The sequence below is a fragment of the Cornus florida genome, unplaced genomic scaffold, assembly GCF_030987335.1.
Source record: "Cornus florida cultivar Cherokee Brave unplaced genomic scaffold, ASM3098733v1 CherokeeBrave_3.0.0_Hap2_Chr04, whole genome shotgun sequence".
NCBI lineage: Eukaryota > Viridiplantae > Streptophyta > Magnoliopsida > Cornales > Cornaceae > Cornus > Cornus florida.
Genome location: NW_026775574.1, coordinates 72,249,460 through 72,271,775, shown reverse-complemented (window position 1 = coordinate 72,271,775; position 22,316 = coordinate 72,249,460). Strand labels below are relative to the sequence as shown.

The 22,316-nt window shown below is 37.0% G+C and overlaps 1 long non-coding RNA gene across 1 annotated transcript; it reads right to left on the bottom strand.

Moving 5' to 3' along the window:
* Positions 1-3,541: 3,541 nt before the first annotated feature.
* Positions 3,542-13,280, bottom strand: LOC132302259 (uncharacterized). The gene is made up of 3 exons (XR_009480795.1): positions 12,647-13,280; positions 11,869-11,899; positions 3,542-4,429 (listed from the first exon to the last, which is right to left on the bottom strand). It is a non-coding gene; the product is annotated as an uncharacterized LOC132302259 (long non-coding RNA).
* Between the last annotated feature and the right edge of the window lie 9,036 nt (positions 13,281-22,316).

Here is a 22,316-nt window from a genome sequence, read left to right as displayed (position 1 = left end):
TGGGAGCTAGAGTCAGAAATGAAGGGAAATTATCCACATCTCTTCGAATAAGGTACGCAAATTTTGAGGACGAAATTTCTTTTTAGGAGGGTAGAATGTAATATCCGTATTTTTTTTGTTAGGAATATTTATTATTTAGTTGACTTTTTAAGGAATATTAGAGATAATAGGTTATTTTTTTTAAAAAAAAAAAAAAAAAGTTGAAATTTTAATGGGGATCCTAAATTAGCTCACCTACCGATATTCTTATCTTTATATTAGTTTTATTTTATTTTATTTTTTTTCCCTATTGCGTAAAAGGAAGAAATAAAACAAGGGAGAAAGAGAGAAACAGAAGTTATCGATACTTCTTACCTTCTACAGTAGCCGGGAGAAGGGACGATGATCCAATCTTTACATAGGAAAGAAAGAGTTGCGTACTCAGGCAAGTTAATCTTGCTTTGTATACTTGTATATATTTGTAACTTTGTCTATAGCATGTGTTAACGTGATGATAAATAAGAATAATTTCATCAATATGAATGGTTAATGGTATGAATTTCATTCCTTGTGTAATTAGAACCTAGACATATATATGATATGTTTATGTAGAATTATGGAATCTAATTGGTTGTAGTGTTATGACGATCATTATGGGTCATGGTAGTTACGTAGGACCTGCACGTGTATGTATATATGTAAGGGGTAAGTGGGTAATTGATTGGTATATATTATTATGTGGAACTATTTTAACGTGTTGTTATATAAATATATATATTTGGGAATTTTGTAATGATCATGTGAATTAATAATTGATGTACTCTGTTCATACTGTTATATGAATACATAATGGATAAAGGTGAATTACGATTTGAGGTCATGGCAAATAAGAGCTGAAGATCTTGAATTAATTATATTAAGTTTCCATGAATTTAATAAGTTGTAATATAGATTTTTGGGTCAACTTGAACTTAGAATGGTATCTAAAAGGTATATATGTGTGTGTGTGTGTGTGTGCGCATATATATATTCACTTTAATACATGATTAAGTGGATTAGCATATTAGCATGTGAGTACAATTTATATATATATGGAATTAAATTGGAAAATGAAGTTTTATGAGTATATAAATATATACCTATTGAAATTAGTTTCTCTGTGGTACTTTAGAACCATATTGGGAGGGACGTGTGATTCTCAGGCATTAATGGTGAGTAGTGGTGGGCCAACATCACAAAATAATATACTTAATATTTATTTTTGTTAGTTATTATTTGATTGAGTGATAAATAAGGAATATAAATAATATTAATGCTTCAAAAAAAATTATGAAAACTTCCAGAATATTATATATTTATATACTGAACCTAGTTTTGTTTAAAGTCAATATTTTAAATGATATTTGGGTAGGTTTACCGAATTAAACCATGAAAAATATTGTTATTTTCTCAACACTAAAAGGGAGAGTACGGAAAAACTATTAGGAGTTAGATTCTGAAATTTTGCAAGGTCTTATATTTAATGTTAGACTTTATCCAGAAATTTTGTACTCTCACTAGTTGGATCATTAGGGTTCTGTTTTTAAATTAAAATGATATTTGGGTGCATTAACTATTAATTTGAATTATTAATTAATGATATCTTTTATAATTCATCATAATTAATAATTAATGGATGAATTTGGATTAGTCGGAAGGGTAGTCAGGGACTGACCCTATGATGACTTTTGGGTATGGTCAGGGACCTGCCTATTAGGAGTGCACTATCCTTTTATTATGGCCATGGGTCTAATGAGCCCTTATTGTGTAGACGTGATCAGGGATCATCTGGGGAGTAGACGTACAATCCAGCCACACGTGTGTTTTTGGTAGTCAGGAACGATACGATTCACACCACTTTATTGGACGGGAGCCCGAGGCTCATGTGAGATATACAGATTTATCAAAAATAAATGATGGTCATTGATTGCGTTTATAATTAACTAGAACATGCATAATTAATTAATGCATTTATTGAGTTGCTTATATATATGGGAATACAAAATAAGGTTAGCTTGCTGAACAATGATTGTGTTTAGCATTTCTTGCTGAGCTTGTGAGCTCACCCATTATCACATTCCAGGTGCTTGTAGAGTAGGAACGTGATGGAGACGCATGTCAAAGTCGGATTTTAGCTCAGTTTTCCTTTATTATGATTATTGTAATAAAGTTAATGTTTTATGAAACTTTATCGAGTTGTTTCAGTGGTACTAGATGTTTTGTTGTGTTAGAGGGACTTTCACCTTTATTTATAGATTTGATTTATGTTTGTCAAACACTCATGTTAATAAATTGGATGATGAGATTCATTATAGTTATATTTTATGATGGATGTATGTGGAAAATTGGTGGAAGTTATACATTAGATTTTACATACAAGACAAAGAGTCTTTGTGTTAAAATTTGGGGTGTGACAATCTCTCAAAGGGAGTGAAAGTTACACTTTTGAAAAGCACATTATCGAGTCAATAGGGCTTTCCTTGATAAGTGGTTGTGGAGATTTAGTGGTGAGCACCATCAATTATGGAGGAGAGTTATCTCTGTCATTTTGGGGAGGAGGAAGGCGGGTGGTGCTCTCGAGCAGTTCGTTTAGCTGGCAGTGTTGGCGTTTGGAAGATTATTTTGAATGGTTAGAGTGAATTTTCTAAACACATCAGATTCAGAGTTTGAGATGGTAGTAGTACCTATATTTGGGAAGAGGGTGTGGAGACTACTCTGACTTGTTCTTTTCCCAAGTCTTTCACGATTGTCGTTGATAGACAAGCCTTAGTGGCCAACTGTTATCGTTTTGATAATAAGACAACTTTGGATGTGCAATTTTAACGACATTTTTAGGATTGTGAATTCGATGATGTTTCTGCCTTTCTAGAGCCTTTATATAGGCAGGAACTCAATGGTCCGTTCTCTTCATTGTCTTTCCGGCTTTTCTGGGGTTAACTTCCAACGGAAGGTAGTTTGGAGTTTGAGGCCCCCCTTAAAGTAGCCTTCTTGGTTTGGACAGTAGTTCAGGGCAAGATCTTGACACTTGATAACCTGAGAAGGAGCAGACAAATTTATGTTAGTTGGTGCTACATGTATAAAAGGGATGGGGAGTCAGTTGATCACCGTCTTTTGCATTGCTCCACGGCTCACGACTATTGGTGTCTTATTTTTGTGTTGATTGGTGCTGCATGTATAAAAGGGATGGGGACTCCGTTGATCACATTCTTTTGCATTGCTCCATGGCTAACAACTGTTGGTGTCTTATTTTTGGATTGTTTGGTGTTCAGTGGGTGCCCAAGTCTACGAGAGGATTAATCAATGTTTGGAGTGGTTGCCATGTGGGGGCCCTAAGCTCATGGTTTTCAAAGGGTGGCACTATTTTGTGTTTGGTGGTGCATTTATAGAAGAGGAATCTTCTTTTAAGTTGGGGGAGAAATTGTAAATTTTTAGAGGATATAGTTGATTTTTTGAGCTCCTTGAATTCTTTCTTTTTGGCTTCGGCACTAGTGTAACTTTCCGGATGCTTTCCTTTCTGAATGCTGTCTAATACATATAAATAATAATAATAATAAAAATATATAAAGAAAAGAAGTTTAAAGGTCATATGGGTCAACTTGGTAATAAATCTAACGGCTACAAATTGTTGGGTCAACTATTAGTCTCCCAACTACAAATTGAGACAGCTTCAAGTGGATACTCGAAAAGAAGACTGATCCAAAGGGGCTGTTTGGTTCTCAGTTGAAGGGAGCAACGGGTACACACTCTTTTTGCTGATATTGTGACAAAGATCGAAGGGCAACAAATGTGCGGTCAATCATTCATTTGATCCAACGGTTGCAATTAAGTTGTGGAGTCAAATTGGACGTCTGAGGTTGTGTCCCCTGTAGAGTCTCTCATGCAGAACTTGACAATGCATAGAGCTTCATATATATACAGAAGATATGAGAGAATTTTTTTTTTTTTGTTAGGGTTCTTCAGCTTCTCTTGAGTTGCTTAAATTAGTGTTGAATTTCTCTGTGTGCCTAGAGTGAAAATCAAAGAGAGTCCAGATCAGATGCCACTGTTCATTGCCTTTCTTGAAGACCCCAAGCTGTCAAAAGTATGAGTTCTTCTGTTCTTGCAAGCTTTCTAATGATATCAAGAATCAAGGTTACAATATGTGGTTGCTTCTCAATGTCACCACTCAAAAGTATGTGTCTGTTAGAATTGTCTGCAGTGATAATGAAATATCCTCCAAACATCAAGTTATGTATTATTCTTCCAATAAATTTGAAGAACCAAGAGACCATAAGTAATCGTTAACACAACCCCATAGAAGGTTTGCAAGGTCTAGTAGTGCTAATCACCATATTTTTCCCGTAGAGCCTCCCATAGAGCCTTTTCTTGCTCACCATCATATTTTGCCAGTAGTATAGCCTGCTTATGAGCGCTGAAAAGAAAATAAATAAATTATTTTTTGGGTCAAAAGAAAAGCCTATGAATTTTAAACATCAATTAGACAACAACCATATCAGAAAACCTAAACATAATTTGTATTGACAGCAGACACAAAAAAACTAAGATATAACATAACACAATACCACAATACTTTTTAACACTAAATCTATTAAAAAAGACAAAACATCGTGCAGTAAAAATGGTAAATATCAAATAAACAAAAACATTTGCAAGGGAAGTAATTTTTGTTAAGAGGCATATTTCAAAAATAACAATGCAACAAATAAACAATCTAAGGTTGATAGTTGAAAAGCCACATGGGGGCAAAGTGAAGGTAAAAATAAATAATAAATGAATAATCTAAGAAAAAAAACTATAGCACCCAAGAACAATTCTTAAAAGTACTGCCTTTTATCCTGAAAACCATGAAATTCATGGAGTGAAATCTGGATTAAAAGAAACATGTTTGGAAAGGAAGCACAAAAAGTTTAGATTGTTACTAAATGAAACTACTTGCTACTAAATGAAACTGATGTAATATCAAAATCCTTAAGGTGCACAATCTTTTAAAAAATGGACACCAACATAATTTCATCGATATAACATTAAATGTTGTTGAAGTACTTCATGACCGATGTGCCGAAGTGGTATTGGTTGCATGTCCTCAAGCACTATCAACCTATTTAAAGGGTGGATACCTTCTGGCAAAAAAAGTAAAACGCACCAAACCTTACATATGGATCAATTCCAGAAGTTACTGCTCCAAGGCCAAGCTTACGGACAAGATTCAATTTCTCATCTCAATTCGCTAGAGGAGGAGGATAAAGTTTTTCGAGGTATATGATATTAATAGAATACATCTCACAGACTTCTACACTATGCTCTCTTGCTTTCCATCAAAATTCTCAAACCAATTTTTATTGGACAGTCATCCCAATATGGATTATTATTATTTTTTAATGAGTCAAGTTTATTCAAAGAGCACCCCGCATACCATATGCAAAAGCCAAAAAAACAGAAAAGGAAACTCTAAATCCTCAAGCTATCCATAAAATCCCCAATACATTATTACACAATAAGGAACTAAGAATGGAGAACTTTACCCCCCAAATATGAGCAGCCTCTCCCTCAAATATATATCTTTTTGTTGTTCAATGGACCTTTACAATATAATACGTGTTTATGGACAAGCCATACAAAGTAATTGAAAATATATATAATAAAACAGAACAGGAAATTTGAGAGAAAATAACACAAATACAGAAGAGTGTTTCATTGCTTAAATCCATTTCATTGCTTAAATCCATTACATTATTTAATGTAGTTTTTTAAATAATGCGCAATAAAAGGTGGGGCACCCATCAACGAGAAAACAAGAGAGAGTAGACTTAGATGGTTTGGGCACATGCCTCGGAGATGTATAGATGCACCAGTGAGAAGAGGAAGTTTAATTTCCATAAAAAGTAAGAGAAGAAGAGGGAGACCAAAAATAATGTGAGTTGAAGTTATTAATTATTCTAAAAGTTATACATAGTAGGTGATATGGTAAGTGATAGAAATGAATGGACATAGAGAATTCATGTGGCTGACACCATATGGAATTAGGCAATAATGATGAAAAGAACACAAGTAGAATAGTCTTGTATGATTTAAAATTATGTTTTTAAGGAAATTTAAGATAATAAAAGAAAATAAGAAAAATAGTCTAGTATGATTTAAAATTCCATTCCCTCTGTCCCAATTTATATGTCACTTTTGGGGAGTAAGAATTTAAAATTCCATTCCCTTTGACGATTGAATAATCATCGAATACGTTAACACTATTCTTTGGCGTTGAACTCCAATGAACACTTTCTTCTTTGGCCTTGAATACCAATGAGTCTTCACCTTTATGACCCCAATGTAGGTGTGTGGAATCCTAACCTTCTCTCTCACTCTCTGTATTCTGGATAATGTACGATGCAATATTTTGTATCGCTATCTCGCAGAATATATGACCTGAGAGAATCAGTTAAAAAGTCTGGGACTAGAGATGGGGATCCAAGAGGGCTTCTTTATCCTAGCTCCAATTAATTACAATAAGCACCACAAATAGCATTGTAACTGCACCCTAGGATTTAGAAATTACTGCAAGGCCCTCTGTACTAAAAAATTCCATATGAGCCCATCCACTACCGAATATTCATAAGTAGCCCTAGGAAAATATATATTGTCCCACCTAAGGCTTACTTATATTTTATATTCCTTGAGTAACCAACTTAATCTTTATGAGCACTGAATTAAATTCTTTTAGAAATGATTTTTCAAAATAAATATTTTTCTAAATAAATAATAAAAAAATAATTTAGTAAACATTTTACTAAAATGCCCTAGCCAAGTTCCAGTGATCAAACTTATTAAATTGCATCAAAGGAATTTTCTAACTCTTATAAAGAGTGTGGATTCCATGTTGAGCATTTGTGTTCCCAAAGCTCCAACATTTATAACCCAAGATACCGTGGTATTGACCTTAAAAAGATCTCACACATTGGTAAGTCAAAGTAACTAATACTGAAACTTGAGTTCACTAAATCCCTCAGGATTTAGAGTCTATGAATTTAGTAGATAAGAAACACACTAAAATAACGACAATACATTGTATGGTGTGATATTATGGTAATCCAGTTCAATGTACTCCAAACACACTAACACACTACCTTAGAGTCTACTACCCCAATGGCCGAGACAAACCATCCTATCTTATAGAGGTCAAGTGTGTTACATTTTCATAGATAAAAGTACCCAACCCTTATAGAGGTCAAATGTGTTACAGTCTTATAGATAAAAGTGTCCAACTTTTATCACTGACTGTGAACAATGCCAAGGTGTAAGAAACCGATGAGCCCAAATCTCCTGCGTGTAAATCTCATTTACACACTTAAGTCACCTATAATGCAATTTGAGGACTATAATGCACCTCATACAAATATATGTAAAGCCCAATGCATGAATATCATATTTATTAATAAAATATCGAATAAATAATAAATAATTGGATTGTAGGGCATATGATCCCAACAGCATGGTCATTAAATAATAACTAAAGTTTAAAATAGAAGGAACCATTTCTAAGTGGGGCCCAAGATCAAGAACTCACTAAACTAATCTTCCAGCTAGCTATATTGTTAGGGTAACTTACCTACCAAAAAGAGGAAAAAAGGGGAAAATGAAACTATTTAAAGAAACATATTTCAAGCTCCTTCAGAAAGCAAACACATGCCTCATCCTTGGTCCTCCCAAATCCAATGGAGGAAAGTGTCTTACCAAGCCAAGAAGAGGTCCACAAAGGAGGTAATAGAGAGCAAAATTTGCTTATTCATAATCACTTTTCCTTCTCTAGTAAAGTTGAGTAGAATATCCTTACTCAATTGTCAACTTCAAGAACCACTCATTTTTCATTCTTGGAAATCTAAACAGATAAGACGTCTTGTTAAGCATGGGCCTCAGACTGAAGTCTATGGTCTTTCCCTCCCAATAATGTCCCAATTACACCCTTTTCTCTATTTAAATATGGTGTTGTTCTCATTAGAGGTGAAGAGGATACACATAGAGAACGTAGGGGATGAGCATTGCCATTTACACTTGCATTCCATCATTCATTCTAGGAAGCACGGATATTTCTACTAGAGCGACGTACTTGCATCAGATACTGATACTCCTCAGATACTCGCAAATATGTGTCTAATACTTCTTAAACGTATCCATGATTTTAAAATATATTTTCTTAATTTTTAACGCACATCTGATACCTCAAATACCTCGTGCAACTTTTCTAACAATAATAACATAGTATAATTGTTAAGAAAAGTTCTAAATTTATTAAGGGATGACCATGGATGATTCTTTTATGTGCTATGAAACTAACTCCTATGTTATGTTAATAATTATATTTTGATTCATAATATTTTAAAATTTTGACAAAAATTTAATATATATATATATATATAACTATAATTTTTTTTATTGACGTATCATACCATACCAAAACCTTGCTTCTTCTTTTTTCAGATTTGCCTTGTCACCATACAATATTGCGTCGTATCTGTATCCCATATCCATATTTGTGCTTCCTAGACTATGTTTGGTATAGTAATATAGAAGAAAATATAATAAAATAAAATAAAATTAGTTAGAGAGAAGAGAAGAAAGAAGGGAAAGTGTTAACCTCTCATTGTGTTTGAATGATTACTGAGGAAAAAAGAAAGGAAATGATGATATTAATCTAACCTTGGGTTTGATTTGACTTCAGTGCATGATAGTGTTCATTTGGAGAGATCATTCGCGAAAGAGTAAAGTGTGCTTTGCATTAAAGAGATAAGAGTTCATTAGGAGGTGGTTAGGCAAGAGGTAATGGATGCAATTAACTCATTTCATATTCATGGTAGTTTCATTAAGTGCCTCAATGCCATTTCTTTAGGTGAGGTGGAAGGGGGGTTTGACATTAAGAACTTTACACCTAGTAGTTTGGTGGGGACTGGGGGAGTATATACAAATTAATAGCTGAAATCCTTACTCTAAATTGAAGGAAGTGATGGATTGAGTGATCTTTGAAGCTTAGAACACTTTCATCAGAGGGCACCAAATTCTAGATTCAGTTTTGACTGCAAAAGTACAAATTCCAGATTGAGTAACGGGGTGCTCCTCTTTGTCAATTTCAAGAACTGCAGTCTTAGGGAGGATTTTATCAATCAATAGAAGAGATGTTGATTTAATCCTCCACCAACTTATTGGAGAATATTGTGGATCAGATTCTAAACATTAGTGGCTTCCATCAATGGAATGTTCACTATTAAAAGTGTTTAAAGACTAACCATGCAATTAATGCAAAAGGCATGACCTAAGTGCTGGGGGTGCTGACAGTGGTGATCACAGGGGTTTTCATCATGGTAGAAAGGAATCTAGAAAATTAACGTGCCTAGGATGGTTCACTTTTTTTCACTAAAAATGCTACCATTAGAGGTTACACATTCTTGTTAACCTCAAAGTGAGGGAAATGGTTGAACATACAGTTTGTAAGAGGTGAGGTGAGGCTGAACAATCTATTGTCCGTTGGGAACAAGCGTGTAAGCAGCCTCTTCGTTGGGTGGCTTAGGTACGTATTAGGAGGTTGGTGTCTTTTAATAGGGCCCTCCTCGATAAGTGGTTGTGAAGATTTGGAGGTAAGCGTCATCGGTTGTGGAGGAGGGGTGCCACTTTGTGTGTGTGTTGGAAGGGTTGGGATGAATTTTCTAAACACATCAGATTCAGAGTTCAGGACAGTAGGGGCATTCGATTTTGGGAGGACTTAGGCTGTGGTGATCGTCCTTTGGCTCGTCTCTTTCCTAGGCTTTTCATGATTGCCGTTGATATATATAGCTTTATTGCTAACTGTTATTGGCTTGATAGGGAGAGGTTTTTTATGGGATGTGCATTTTCAACAACATTTTCAAGAATGGGAATTGGCTAACGTTTATAGGTTTTTGGATCTCTTATATAGATAGGAGATGGATGATGGAGGTCCTGATTCCCTTTTTTGGCTGCCCTCTTCTCAGGGTAGATAAATTATATTTGATGTCCTTTCCTCGTACTGTTGCCTTTCCAATTTTTCAAGGGTTGATTTTCCTTGGAAGACAGTTTGACACTCGAAGGCTCCTCTCAAAATGACCCTTTTGTTTGGACTGCAGTTTGGGGTAAAATTGTGATGCTTGATAACCTGAGAAGTAGTATACAGGTTACTGTCAATTGTTATTTTATGTGTAAGAAGGATAGAGAGTCAATGGATCACCTCCTCTTGCATTGCCTCATGGCTCACGAATGCTGGAGTCTTATTTTTGGCTTGTTTGGCATTCAGTGAGCTATGCCTCGATCTTTGAAAGGCTTAATTGACACTAAGAGAGGGTGTTCCATGGGATCCCACACCTATAATGTTTGGAGGGTGGCACCCTTTTGCATTTGGTGGTGCATTTGGAAGTAGTGGAATAAAAGATCCTTTTAGACGAGATTGTTGACTTTTTGGGTTCCTTAGATCTATAGGACCTTTGATTTTGGGATCCTCCTTTGTGTTGTCTACGGGATGCGTTCCCCTCTTAAACGCTTTGTAATACATTTTTTATTTATCAAAAAAAAATACCTCAACGAGATTTTGTCTAAATCAAAGAATGTAGTTGAATAGCTGAATGGTATACATTCATAGGCTGTGCTTACATTATATTTTATTCACGAGCTTAAGGAACCGAGCTCAGCATTGTTCGGGCTTAGTCATTCATTAAATAAGCTTGAAAAATGTGTTCTAGCTCAGTTCATTTCCTTAACAAATGCACTAGACAAGCTTATGACAAGCCGAACATAAGCTATTATTCATGAGCAAATAGATTCACTTGCAGCCCTACTTTCAAAAAAGTAGCTGATAATTTGAGTAGATGGGCTTTACAATGTAAGCATGGAGAGGTAGAGAGGGATGTATGGCAATGGTGGTTAATGGACGATTTGAACCGGGACTTTACTGATCTCTGTCAATAAATTTGATTTGCTTTCGCGCATGCCTAGAATTTTTAAAGCTTCTAAGCATACAGCTATTCAAAACAGAGGTGAGGGGAATACAATAATGGCGAGGTTAGAGAGAGGCTTTTTGTACATTTGAGTGGTCCGAGCTATTCCAAACAATGCATTACATCGCCTTTCAATTGTGGGATCATATCATAGAGTTCTACTGTTACATTTCCACGAGTCTTTGTCTAGGATTAAAAGGCGATTTCATTTGACACGAGATGGTTGAAAGAGAATGGATTCTATCCACTTGTTAAACTAGTAGGGGAGGATGTGTCTAGGTAAAGTCATGTTTGGTATTTTCCCAAAAGTTGAAATCATGCAAAGCCAGATTGCACACATGTAGTAGAAGCAAGTTCCAAAATTCGCAGGCTAGAATTACAATGCTCTAAGATCAGTTGTCAAAGCTGAAAGAGTGAAGATGGGTCTGATAGGTGCGAATACATAAAAACAAATTGTAGAGCCATGACATTGTATATATAGAGCATTATGAAAAACACACGTCAAAATTCAAGTGGACCAAATCTTTTATGAATGTAATCATCCATATGTCAAGTAGGAAAGGGGAATTGTAATTTTGGAGGAAGTTGCACGAGTTAGACACGTGGATCATTGTGCTAATTAAGGCCACATGATGTGATACAAAGTGACATCACATGTTGGCTGCCACCTAGGAATAAGTAAATAGCAGTGGAAGAAAAAGGTTTAATGGGCAAGCGTAAAATAAATTCAACAAGCGCACTAGCAAAGAGCATGAACATTAAATTAAGTAATTTTTTCATCTACAACCATCCACTTGATACAAGGTGAGACTAATAGATAAATATATATATATATATATTCAAGTTTCAAGAGAAAATGACAAACCTTTTGTGGGCACTCCGCCATTTTAAAGCTCCTATAATAAAAACAAATTAAAATGTAAGACAGTATACCAAATACAACAATTATTCCAACACAATTATTAGATATAGCTATATACAAATTAAGAGTTCCAACACAACTCTTATATATAGCTATTTACAAATTAAGAACACTATATCAGTACAAGTATTAATATAAGTTGTCAACAGAGCAGAAAAAAAAATTACAGGCGGAAATATAAAATTCCTTATAGAACAGAAAAAGCTATAAATCAATGTTGCAACAATAATATTGATTATTTAACATGCACCCTTTAGATGTAAAAGTTGAAACCAAAAGAAATCTACATCTATTGTATCAGTATAGTAATAAAAACTAAATCCAATGTACTAAAGAGAGAGAGAGGAAAAACAAAAAACAAAAAACTTTGATGCTGCATAAAAGCAATGCCTATCACAAAAATAACACATGAATCATTAAGAAAGAAAGATTGCTCAATTTTTCCGGCTTCAGCCTTAATAACTTCAAACAAGGTGAAAACAAAGAAAAGCAATGCTAATATAGGATTGCAAACATGCACCAAAAAGTCTAAAAATATAATCAAAAAGTGCAGGCCAGATATAAAATTAGTTGAAAGAGAAACCGATATAAACTCCACAGAACTCAGACCTCTATCAACCACCGAATTTTTTCAAAAAGCAAACAAATAAATAAATAAGCTCAGCATAGCGAGCAATCTAAACTAGTCAAATTCAGATCTGAATTGCAGAGTGAAACATACCCGATACAGATTAGAAAGGCGAAACCGGTGCCACCAGCAGCCACAGAAGTCACTTTAGTAATTAAGGACCGTAAGGTGATTATACATGTTGGTGGCAAACTGAAAGAAACATTTATAATGAGAGAGACTATTATCATCAAAACTCAAAATATAAAAATAAAAATAAGTAAGGGCAAATTATTTGCTAAAACCAAAGCAGGGGAACAAGAAACGGCCGTTCAGTAACCTGTTTACGCATCTTGATGAGTTAGTGGTGGCAATCTAAAAGAAACATTAATACAAATGAAATGATAAGAGAGAGAATTTATCATCAAAAAAAAAAAGAAAAAAGAAAAAAAAAAAAAAAAAAAAAAAAAAAGAAACGAAAAAATAATAATAATAATAATAATAATAATAAGGCAAATTATTTGCTAAGGGGGATATTTTACTAAATCAAAAATGGATTCTAAATCAATCGTTGATTCGTAAACAACAGCCTTGTCTTTGCAAAGGATGCATAAAAGGAACAACATTACACAAGGAAAATAACGACAACCAATTCTTCTGAAAACCCTAGAAACCTTACAGAATAGCTTAAAAATCATGAAACAGAAGAAGAAGAAGAAGGTGTCGTACCAGTCACGTAACCCTCCGCCTTTGCTTCTCTTTCTCTTCGTCCCTCTTTTTCTTTTCACGATTGTAGACACTAAAATTTAGTGGGCTTTGGTTTTAACGAATGACCCATTAACTATAGGCCTAATGTTTAAATAAATTATTTAATTTACCAGACTTGGTCCACTTAAATTATTTAATTAGCCCAGCCCAGATAATTAAATGAAACGATAATTATTCTTAATAAAATATATTTTGAATAATTATCTTTAAGGATAATTATCACAATATAACCGGCTCGGCCCAGTTATAGTTTTATCCTTATCAGGAGATGACACGTGTCATCATCCTATTAATCCAAGAAGCCTATAAATAGAGGCTTGGAGGAAGAAAAAAGGGGAGAGGATTCAGAATTCAGAAGTTTACAAATTCAGACACAAATTCAGAATTCAGAAGTTCAGAGACTCAAAAATCCAGAGACTCAGAATTCAGACACAAATTCAGAATCGAAACCCAAAAGCGAAGAACATCAAGCACATCCAACAACGTGCCGTTCTTCATCAAATTCCACAGTGATTCAAGAACAAGCTTGTGCAGCCCTTGGATCCAACCAACCAAAAACAAGGAGATCGAATCAGAGGACCATTCTTTTTTTGTAAAAGATATTACAAAGGACTGTACTCCACATTCATAAATTAATAAAATTCTATTTTGCTCCATATTTTGTTTCTATTGCAGACTTACAAAATTTGTGTGTACAAATTTGTGGCACGCCCGGTGGGACAACCTTTGCATCTCATCTCTTTCTCCTACCATCAAGTTTCTTCTCTATCAGATTCTATGGCTCCCCCTAAGATTCAGACAGACAAGAAAGCCCAAAAGAACATCGCTATTGCAAAAGTCGACGCTAAAGCCACCATGAAAAGTGGCACGAAGACCAAATTAAGCGATGGAAGTACCTTGAAGGGCCCTGTGACACGTAGCAAGTCCCAGGCGATGGCGTCATTCAAACTTCAGCAAGATGTGGTGAAAACTAATCCTGCAACACCGGCGAACGTGAAAACTCAACATGTCAAAACCCTTGACATTGTTCCAGAGGAGGCTCCACCACCAGATTCACTTCGTTCTATCTATGATGCTCACTCTAGTGTCGGTTCACCCCCAGAGTCACCACGTCAGACTTCGGAGCAATCAATCACTTCAAGGAACGTGGATTCTCAAGGCCTATCATACTCAGATGTGGTTGCTGCTATGATGACTGGAGCTGCTACGGTGGAGGAACAACTAGCAACTATGGCTCATTCCATTGAGAACCTCACAAAGACTATTGAAGAAAAGGACTTGCAAATCGCTACACTAATGAATAAATTGGAAGTTCAAACCTTCGGTGAAACACCAATGCCATCCGGGAATCGTGCAACTTTCACACCACCACCGTCTGGGAAACCTACATCTTCCACAGTAATACTAACGGAGAATCCTAATTCTACAGCACAAGGTACTCACAGGGAGAATCCCAAACAGACGCCGGTGACAGAATAAGCGACCAGTCAAAACCAGACGCCGTGGATAGAACAGGCGACTGGTCAAACCAATCATACCTCTTCTTCAGTCTCTTCATTATCTGTCGAACAATTGCAAAATATGATAACGAATACAATCCGAGCTCAATATGGTGGTGTCTCACAGAGCACTCTCATGTACTCAAAGCCCTATACAAGGAGAATCGACAGTATGAGAATGCATGTAGGATACCAACCTCCGAAGATTCAGTAATTTGACGGAAAAGGTAACCCCAAGCAACACATTGCCATTTTGTCGAGACTTGTAACAATGCCAGAACAGAGGGGGACTTACTAGTCAAACAGTTTGTCCGGTCCCTTAAAGGAAACGCGTTCGAGTGGTATACTGACCTAAAGTCAGAATCAATTGATAGTTGGGACCAGATGGAACGAGAATTCTTGAACAGGTTCTATAGCACTCGTCGTACTGTTAGTATGATAGAGTTGACTAACACGAAGCAATGGAAGGATGAGCCTGTAATCGACTACATTAATCGGTGGAGAGCCCTCAGTCTTGACTGCAAGGACCGTTTGTCAGAAGTATCTGCTGTGGAGATGTGTATGCAGGGAATGCATTGGGGCCTGCTCTACATTCTGCAAGGCATAAAACCTCGCACATTTGAGGAATTGGCTACGCGTGCCCATGACATGGAGATCAGTATGAAATCCCATGACGGCAAAAGTCCGTGACTATAGAACCACGCAAAGATAAGAAGGACTGGAAGAAGGGCGACAAGTCATCAAAAAATGCGGCTAAAGATTCAATGGCTATCTCAACCACCCCAATCAAGATATCTGTTAAAGATGACAAGAAGGATGATAAAAAGCCTCGCCAGTTTCAAGAGAGGGAAAGACAGCGTCCTACGCTAAAGGAGTTAGAGAAGAAAGAATACCCCTTCCCCGATTCCGATGTTCCTGGCATCTTGGAATGTTTACTTGAAAGTAAAGTTATAGAACTCCCTGAATGCAAACGTCCTCCAGAGATAGGACGAATCAACGATCCAAAATACTGCAAATATCATCGCATTATCAGTCATCCAATTGAGAAGTGTTTTATCTTCAAGGAGGTGGTGATTAATCTGGCAAAACAAGGAAAAATCTTGTTGGATACAGACGAAGTTGTAACTTCAAATCATACTACTACTACTTTGACAACCTCTGTCGTGGGGAGTGCTCGTTCTCAACCTTTAACTTCGGAGGTATCTTGCATAACTATCCAGTTTGGTTCATTGGAACCAATCCCAATCTATATTGGCCAAGGGAGTGTACGTGACATTTCAACATTTGGAAGGGTTTTTCCTCAGGATGATGAAGAATGATGGACTCTGGTGACAAGAAAGAAACCACGAAAGCAACAAGTTGATATTTTTTAGACTAATTATTCTGACAAAGGGCAAAGGAAGAAGAAACCCCAATATCACCATAAACAGTCTGGCCATAACAGAAAATGGGTCAAGAAGACACAGTCAACTAAACACACCTCTATAAGCAAAAAGAGTCAGAAGCCTATTACTTTGCAAGAGTTCTTTACAAAAGGATACCTAAATGACGAAGTTGTAACAACTTACATGGTTTCAACTAAGAAAACAAGCCTTAATGATGAGAAGAACGAGGATCAAGATGAAGTCCAGATTGTAGAGAACCATAATACAGCCATCATTGAAAAATCTGATGATGATGAAGTGGTCAGAGGTACGTTTGAGTCATGTTGTGCACCAATTGTTTTCACGGACGAGGATCTTCAGTTGGGTTCGAAGCCGCACAATTGTCCTCTCTTCGTCTCCGGTTACATAAAAGGACGAAGAGTTACTCGTATTCTTGTTGATGGTGGCTCGGCGGTGAATCTAATGCCAAAATTTACGATGAAAAATCTTGGCATCACAATTGACGAGTTATCACGTAGCCGTCTTATTATTCAAGGTTTTAACCAAGGAGGACAGAGAGCTATCGGCATGATTCGGGCAAAGCTGACTATTGGCGAGCTCCAAGCAGAAACCTTATTCCATGTGATTGATGCAAAGACATCCTACAATTTGTTGTTGGGAAGGCCTTGGATACATAGTAATGGCGTCATTCCATCGACTCTTCATCAGTGCTTCAAATTCTACAAAAATGGCGTACAAACGGTTGTGGCGGATCATAAGCCATTTACAGAGGCAGAATCTCATTTTGCCGATGCCAAGTTCTATATCGATCATGATACACCTTCGGAAGTGCCCATCCCAAGCCTTCCGTCTACACAAGAGATTCAATCTACAAAAGCAAAAGAAGCATTAAGTGATCCACTAGACGTTTCAGTGACAGACATTGTAAAGGTAGCTAAAACGCGAGGGGTCTCGATAAAAGCACATCGGATGAAACCTATTTTAAAGTATGTTCCAAAATCTCAGCGACAAGAAGGGCAGGCACCTGTTATCGAGATAATTGAAACTAAGGAATTTAAATTAAAGATGTCACAAACCAAGGAAAAAGAAGATATGCAAAAGCTTAAAGGAGAGTTAACTCTTCCTCTCCCTAAGATTCAGAAGTCTTCGCCTTCCAAGTCTCCGTTAAAAGGGTTCGTGCGGCCTTCTTAATCTATGGTTGATCATTTATCACTTCCAAAATAAAGAACCGACGAAGGATTCGATCCTAAAGCATACCAACTCTTAGCTAAGTCAGGGTATGATTTTACAAATCCTGCAAGCCTTGGAAAACTGAATGCTGAGGTCACCGGTGAGAAGGTGCACGGCCTCAATGAGACACAGAAGAAGTTGAAAGATCAAGGGCATAAAATCATTTCACCTAAGTCTGGTCTCGGTTTCGTAGCTTCTGAGCCACTTCGAATTCAAATCACAAAGAGGAATAAGAAGTCAAGCACCTCATACATTGGGTTTGAAGAAGTTGAGGATGAACAAGATCAGCAGACTGGGCATCAAAAATCAGTCTTTGACCGTATAAGAGCTCCATGCGATCGAACATCTGTATTCAACAGGTTGTCAAGCCGAGAATCAAATGTTTCAAGTTCTCATATCAGCAATTTGCCTCGTAACTCTGTTTTTAGCAGAATGAGCTTTCATGACTAAGGAAGAAAATCTGCACAACCTCAATCTCGAAAGTCAGTATTTTCTCAAATTGGTACTATCCATGATGCACCACTAAAAAACAGCAAGATTGTGAAGTCAGAAGAAGCTAACAGCGACGTGGTGAATAATAGTGAGGTTCAGAGCCTAGTGCCTTCGCGAATGAAACATAAGACAGAGATAGATGTCACCAATGATGTTACATTGAAAGCTCGAAGGCGAACCATTGTATTTACTAATCAATCAGCAGAAGTGGATAGAATAGAAGGCATTGGCGAATCGTCTTGTGTTACTTCATACCACATCACTGTTGAAGAAGAACCTGACTATGAACAACCAGATGATATCGAGAAAGCTCCACCAACACTAGAAGACGGGGGGCAGGCTACTGTTGATCAACTCAAAGAAATCAACTTAGGAACTGAAGATCAACCCAAACCAGTTTTTGTTAGTGCATTCCTAAACCCCTCAGAAGAAAATGATTACTTTCAATTATTGTCTGAGTACAATGATGTCTTTGCTTGGACATACAAAGAGATGCCCGGTCTTGATCCTAAAATTGCAGTGCACAATCTCGCTGTCAAACATGGGACACGTCCGATTAAGCAGTCTCAACGTTTCTTCCGTCCAGAGCTAGTTCCAAGGATAGAGGAAGAACTCAACAAATTGATTGAAGTAGGGTTTGTCCGTGAGGTCAAATATCTAACATGGATTTCGAGCATTGTTCCAGTGAAGAAGAAAAATGGACAGATTCGAATCTGTGTGGACTTTCGTGATTTGAATAAGGCATGCCCAAACGATGATTTTCCTCTTCCCATCCCTGAGCTCACTGTAGATGCAACCACTGGACATGAAGCTCTCTCTTTTATGGATTGTTACTCTGGGTACAATCAGATAAGAATGACTCCGAGGGACGAGGAGTTAACTGCCTTTCGCACTCCTAAAGGCATATATTGTTACAAAGTTATGCCCTTTGAACTAAAAAATGCGGGAGCAACATACCAGCGCGCTATGCAAAGGATCTTCGACGACATACTCCACAAGATTGTTGAATGTTATGTTGATGACTTGGTGGTTAAGACAAAAGAACGAAGAAATCATTTACAGGATTTACGTACTGTCTTTAATCGCCTTCGAAAATATCAACTTAAGATGAATCCCCTTAAATGTGCATTTGGTGTGACTTCAGGGAAATTCCTGGGATACGTCGTACGTCATCGTGGTATTGAGATTGATCCTAATAAAATTGAGGCCATTCAAAAGATGCCGCCACCAAAGAATTTACGTGAACTTAGAAGTTTACAAGGTCAACTTGCGTTCATTCGTCGGTTCATCTCAAATTTAGCGGGTCGTTGTCAGCCTTTTAACCAACTCCTAAAAAAAGATGTTCCATTTAATTGGGACCAATCATGCCAAAATGCTTTTGATAACATCAAAAAGTACCTTCTCAATTCTCCGGTATTGGGAGCACCGGTACCTGGAAAGCCACTCATACTTTACATTGCTACGCAAGAAGAATCGCTGGGTGCCTTACTTGCTCAGAATAATGAAGAACATAAAGAGAAGACATTGTATTATTTAAGTCGCAGACTCACCCCGACGGAGTGAAATTATCCTCCAATTGAAAAAACATGCCTCGCACTTGTCTTCGCTTCTAAGAAATTGAGGCATTATTTCTTGGCTCATACGATACATCTTGTTGCAAGGGCAGATCCTCTCAAATATGTCATGTCTAAGCCGGTCCTTTCCGAACGATTGGCGAGGTGGTCAATTTTGTTCAACGAATTTAAAATTATTTATGTGCCACGAAAAGCAGTAAAAGGACAAGTCTTAGCTGACCATCCTATTCCAACCGATTGGGAAATTTCTGAAGATTTTCCTGATGAAGAAGTCTTCCTTGTGGACATCCTCCCTCCATGGATGATGTTTTTCGATGGAGCAGCACGATCAGATGGGGCTGGAGCAGGTGTAGTTTTTGTTTCTCCAAAGAGACATGTCATTCCATACTCTTTTGCACTTGCTGAAAACTGCTCAAATAATGTAGCTGAGTATCAAGCCTTGACTATCGGCCTTCAAATGGCGAATGAGATGAACATCACGGACCTCAAAATATATGGAGACTCTAAGTTGGTGATCAACCAACTTCTTAAAGAATATGAGGTTAAGAAAGATGATCTAGTACCGTACCATCGTTACGCCTCTCATTTGTTGGAACGGTTTGATAGCGTCATACTAAAGCACATTCCAAGAAAAGAAAATCGGATAGCTGATGCTTTGGCAAATTTGGCTACAACATTGGCGTTAACTGATGAAGACCTGGTTGATGTTCCTGTATGTCAAAGATGGGTCTTGCCACAAGTCTTGGAGGATAAATTTGAAGAAAGTAATGTGGTTTCTTGTTAGACACAAGAGGAAGAAGACTGGAGAATCCCTATCATTGATTATCTGGAACATGGAAAGCTTCCCGAAGACCTACGCCATAAGACTGAAATACGAAGGCGAGCACCTCGTTTCATCTATTACAACGATACATTGTATAGGCATTCCTATGAGGGCCTTTTCCTTCGCTGCCTTGGAAATGATGAAGCAACGCATGCAATGAAGGAGGCACATTCTGGGATTTGTGAAGCTCATCAATCTGGTCCAAAGCTGCACTTTCGCGTCAAAAGAATGGGTTATTATTGGCCCACCATGGTCAAAGATTGCTTGGAGTATGCAAAAAAGTGTCAAGCCTGTCAATTCTATGCCAACTTCATACACCAACCACCGGAACCATTACACCCTATTGTGATGTCATGGCCGTTCGATGCATGGGGATTAGATGTAGTTGGTCCTTTAGAAAAGTCTTCAAAAGGCCACTTGTATATCTTGGCTGCAACTGATTATTTTTCAAAATGGGCAGAAGCTGCACCCTATAAACATGTGAAAAAGGAAACAGTGGTTGACTTCATCAAGTCCAACATTATTTATCGATATGGTGTCCCTCGATACATCATCACTGATAACGGGACGAATTTTAAAAATGGTTGGGTAACTGACCTTTGTGAGAAATTTGGATTCAAACAACGTAAATCCTCCATGTACAATGCCCCTGCAAATGGTCTCGCAGAAGCATTCAATTAGACTCTATGTGAGCTATTGAAGAAAGTAGTCAACCAAACAAAGCGAGATTGGCATGAGCGAATGGAAGAAGCATTATGGGCATACCGCACTACGCATCGAACACCTACTCAAGCAACTCCATATTCTCTGGTCTATGGAGTAGAAGCAGTTCTTCCATTGGAACAACAAATCCCTTCATTAAGGATAGCCATACAAGAAGGTCTTACAAGTGAAGAAAATGCCATCTTACGTCTTCAAGAACTGGAAGTATTGGAAGGAAAGAGATTAGAAGCTCAACAACAGCTAGAGTGTTATCAAGCTCGAATTTCTATAAGAGAGTTCGACCTCGGTCATTTCAAGTTCGAGACTTAGTATTAGCTGTTCGTAGACCGATTGTCATAAATCGCAAGGGAAATAAATTTGTATCCAAATGGGATGGACCGTATGTCATTCGCGAAGTTTATACTAACGGCGTATATCTCATTATTGATGAAGACGGAGTAAGAGTGGAGCTCATTAATGGCAAATTCCTGAAGCGCTACTACCCATGAAGGCAATGATCCTGATCGTACGAGCTTAAACTGCACTATGCTCCTGGCCTACATGAGTTAAAACTGTGATTGCAAAAAAAAAAAAAAAAAAAAAAAAAAAAAAAAAAAAAAAACCCTTATCTCTATTGAACTACGTGATGACTTGATCCCTCTTTTGATGGTACGTAGGCATTAGACTTTTATTCTAAGTTCAGTGCGCCCAAAAAAAAAAAAAAATTCTTTATAAACTCCTGGCCCGCAAGAGTATAAACTGTGAACGGTGAAACAAATAAATAATGATAACATCTTTGTAAATAAAATGGAGATAATAAATCATTTGTTTTATTGCTAAAATTCAAAGTTACAATTGTTTTTGGAAAAAAAATGATGATCAATACTAAAATTCCATAGCGATAATTTCGTCACGTTCTTGCCATAATATCTCTTCCAGTTGCTTCACTACTTCAAGATCGCGATTCGAGATGACGTTAGCTTCTTCTATTGATTTTCGATCTTCCCAAAGATTGGTGATGGCTTCCTTCTTCTGAGATAACTGTGCATCCGTTGTCGATATGAGGACTTTAAGCCCTTGAGTCTCTTCCCTGGCTTCTTGCAATTCTTTCACTAATCTAGCTTCTTTAAATTCAGCTTCACTCAAACTAGATTGAAGTGATTCTATACGCTTAGCACCATCATATTCTATAGACCTAGCGCTGGTGAGCTGTGCATCAATACTGGCCAATCGTTGGGATTGAGAGTCTGAAGTCATCATACAGGCATATAAAGAAGATGTAACAATATAATTGGCCGCATTATTGGTATA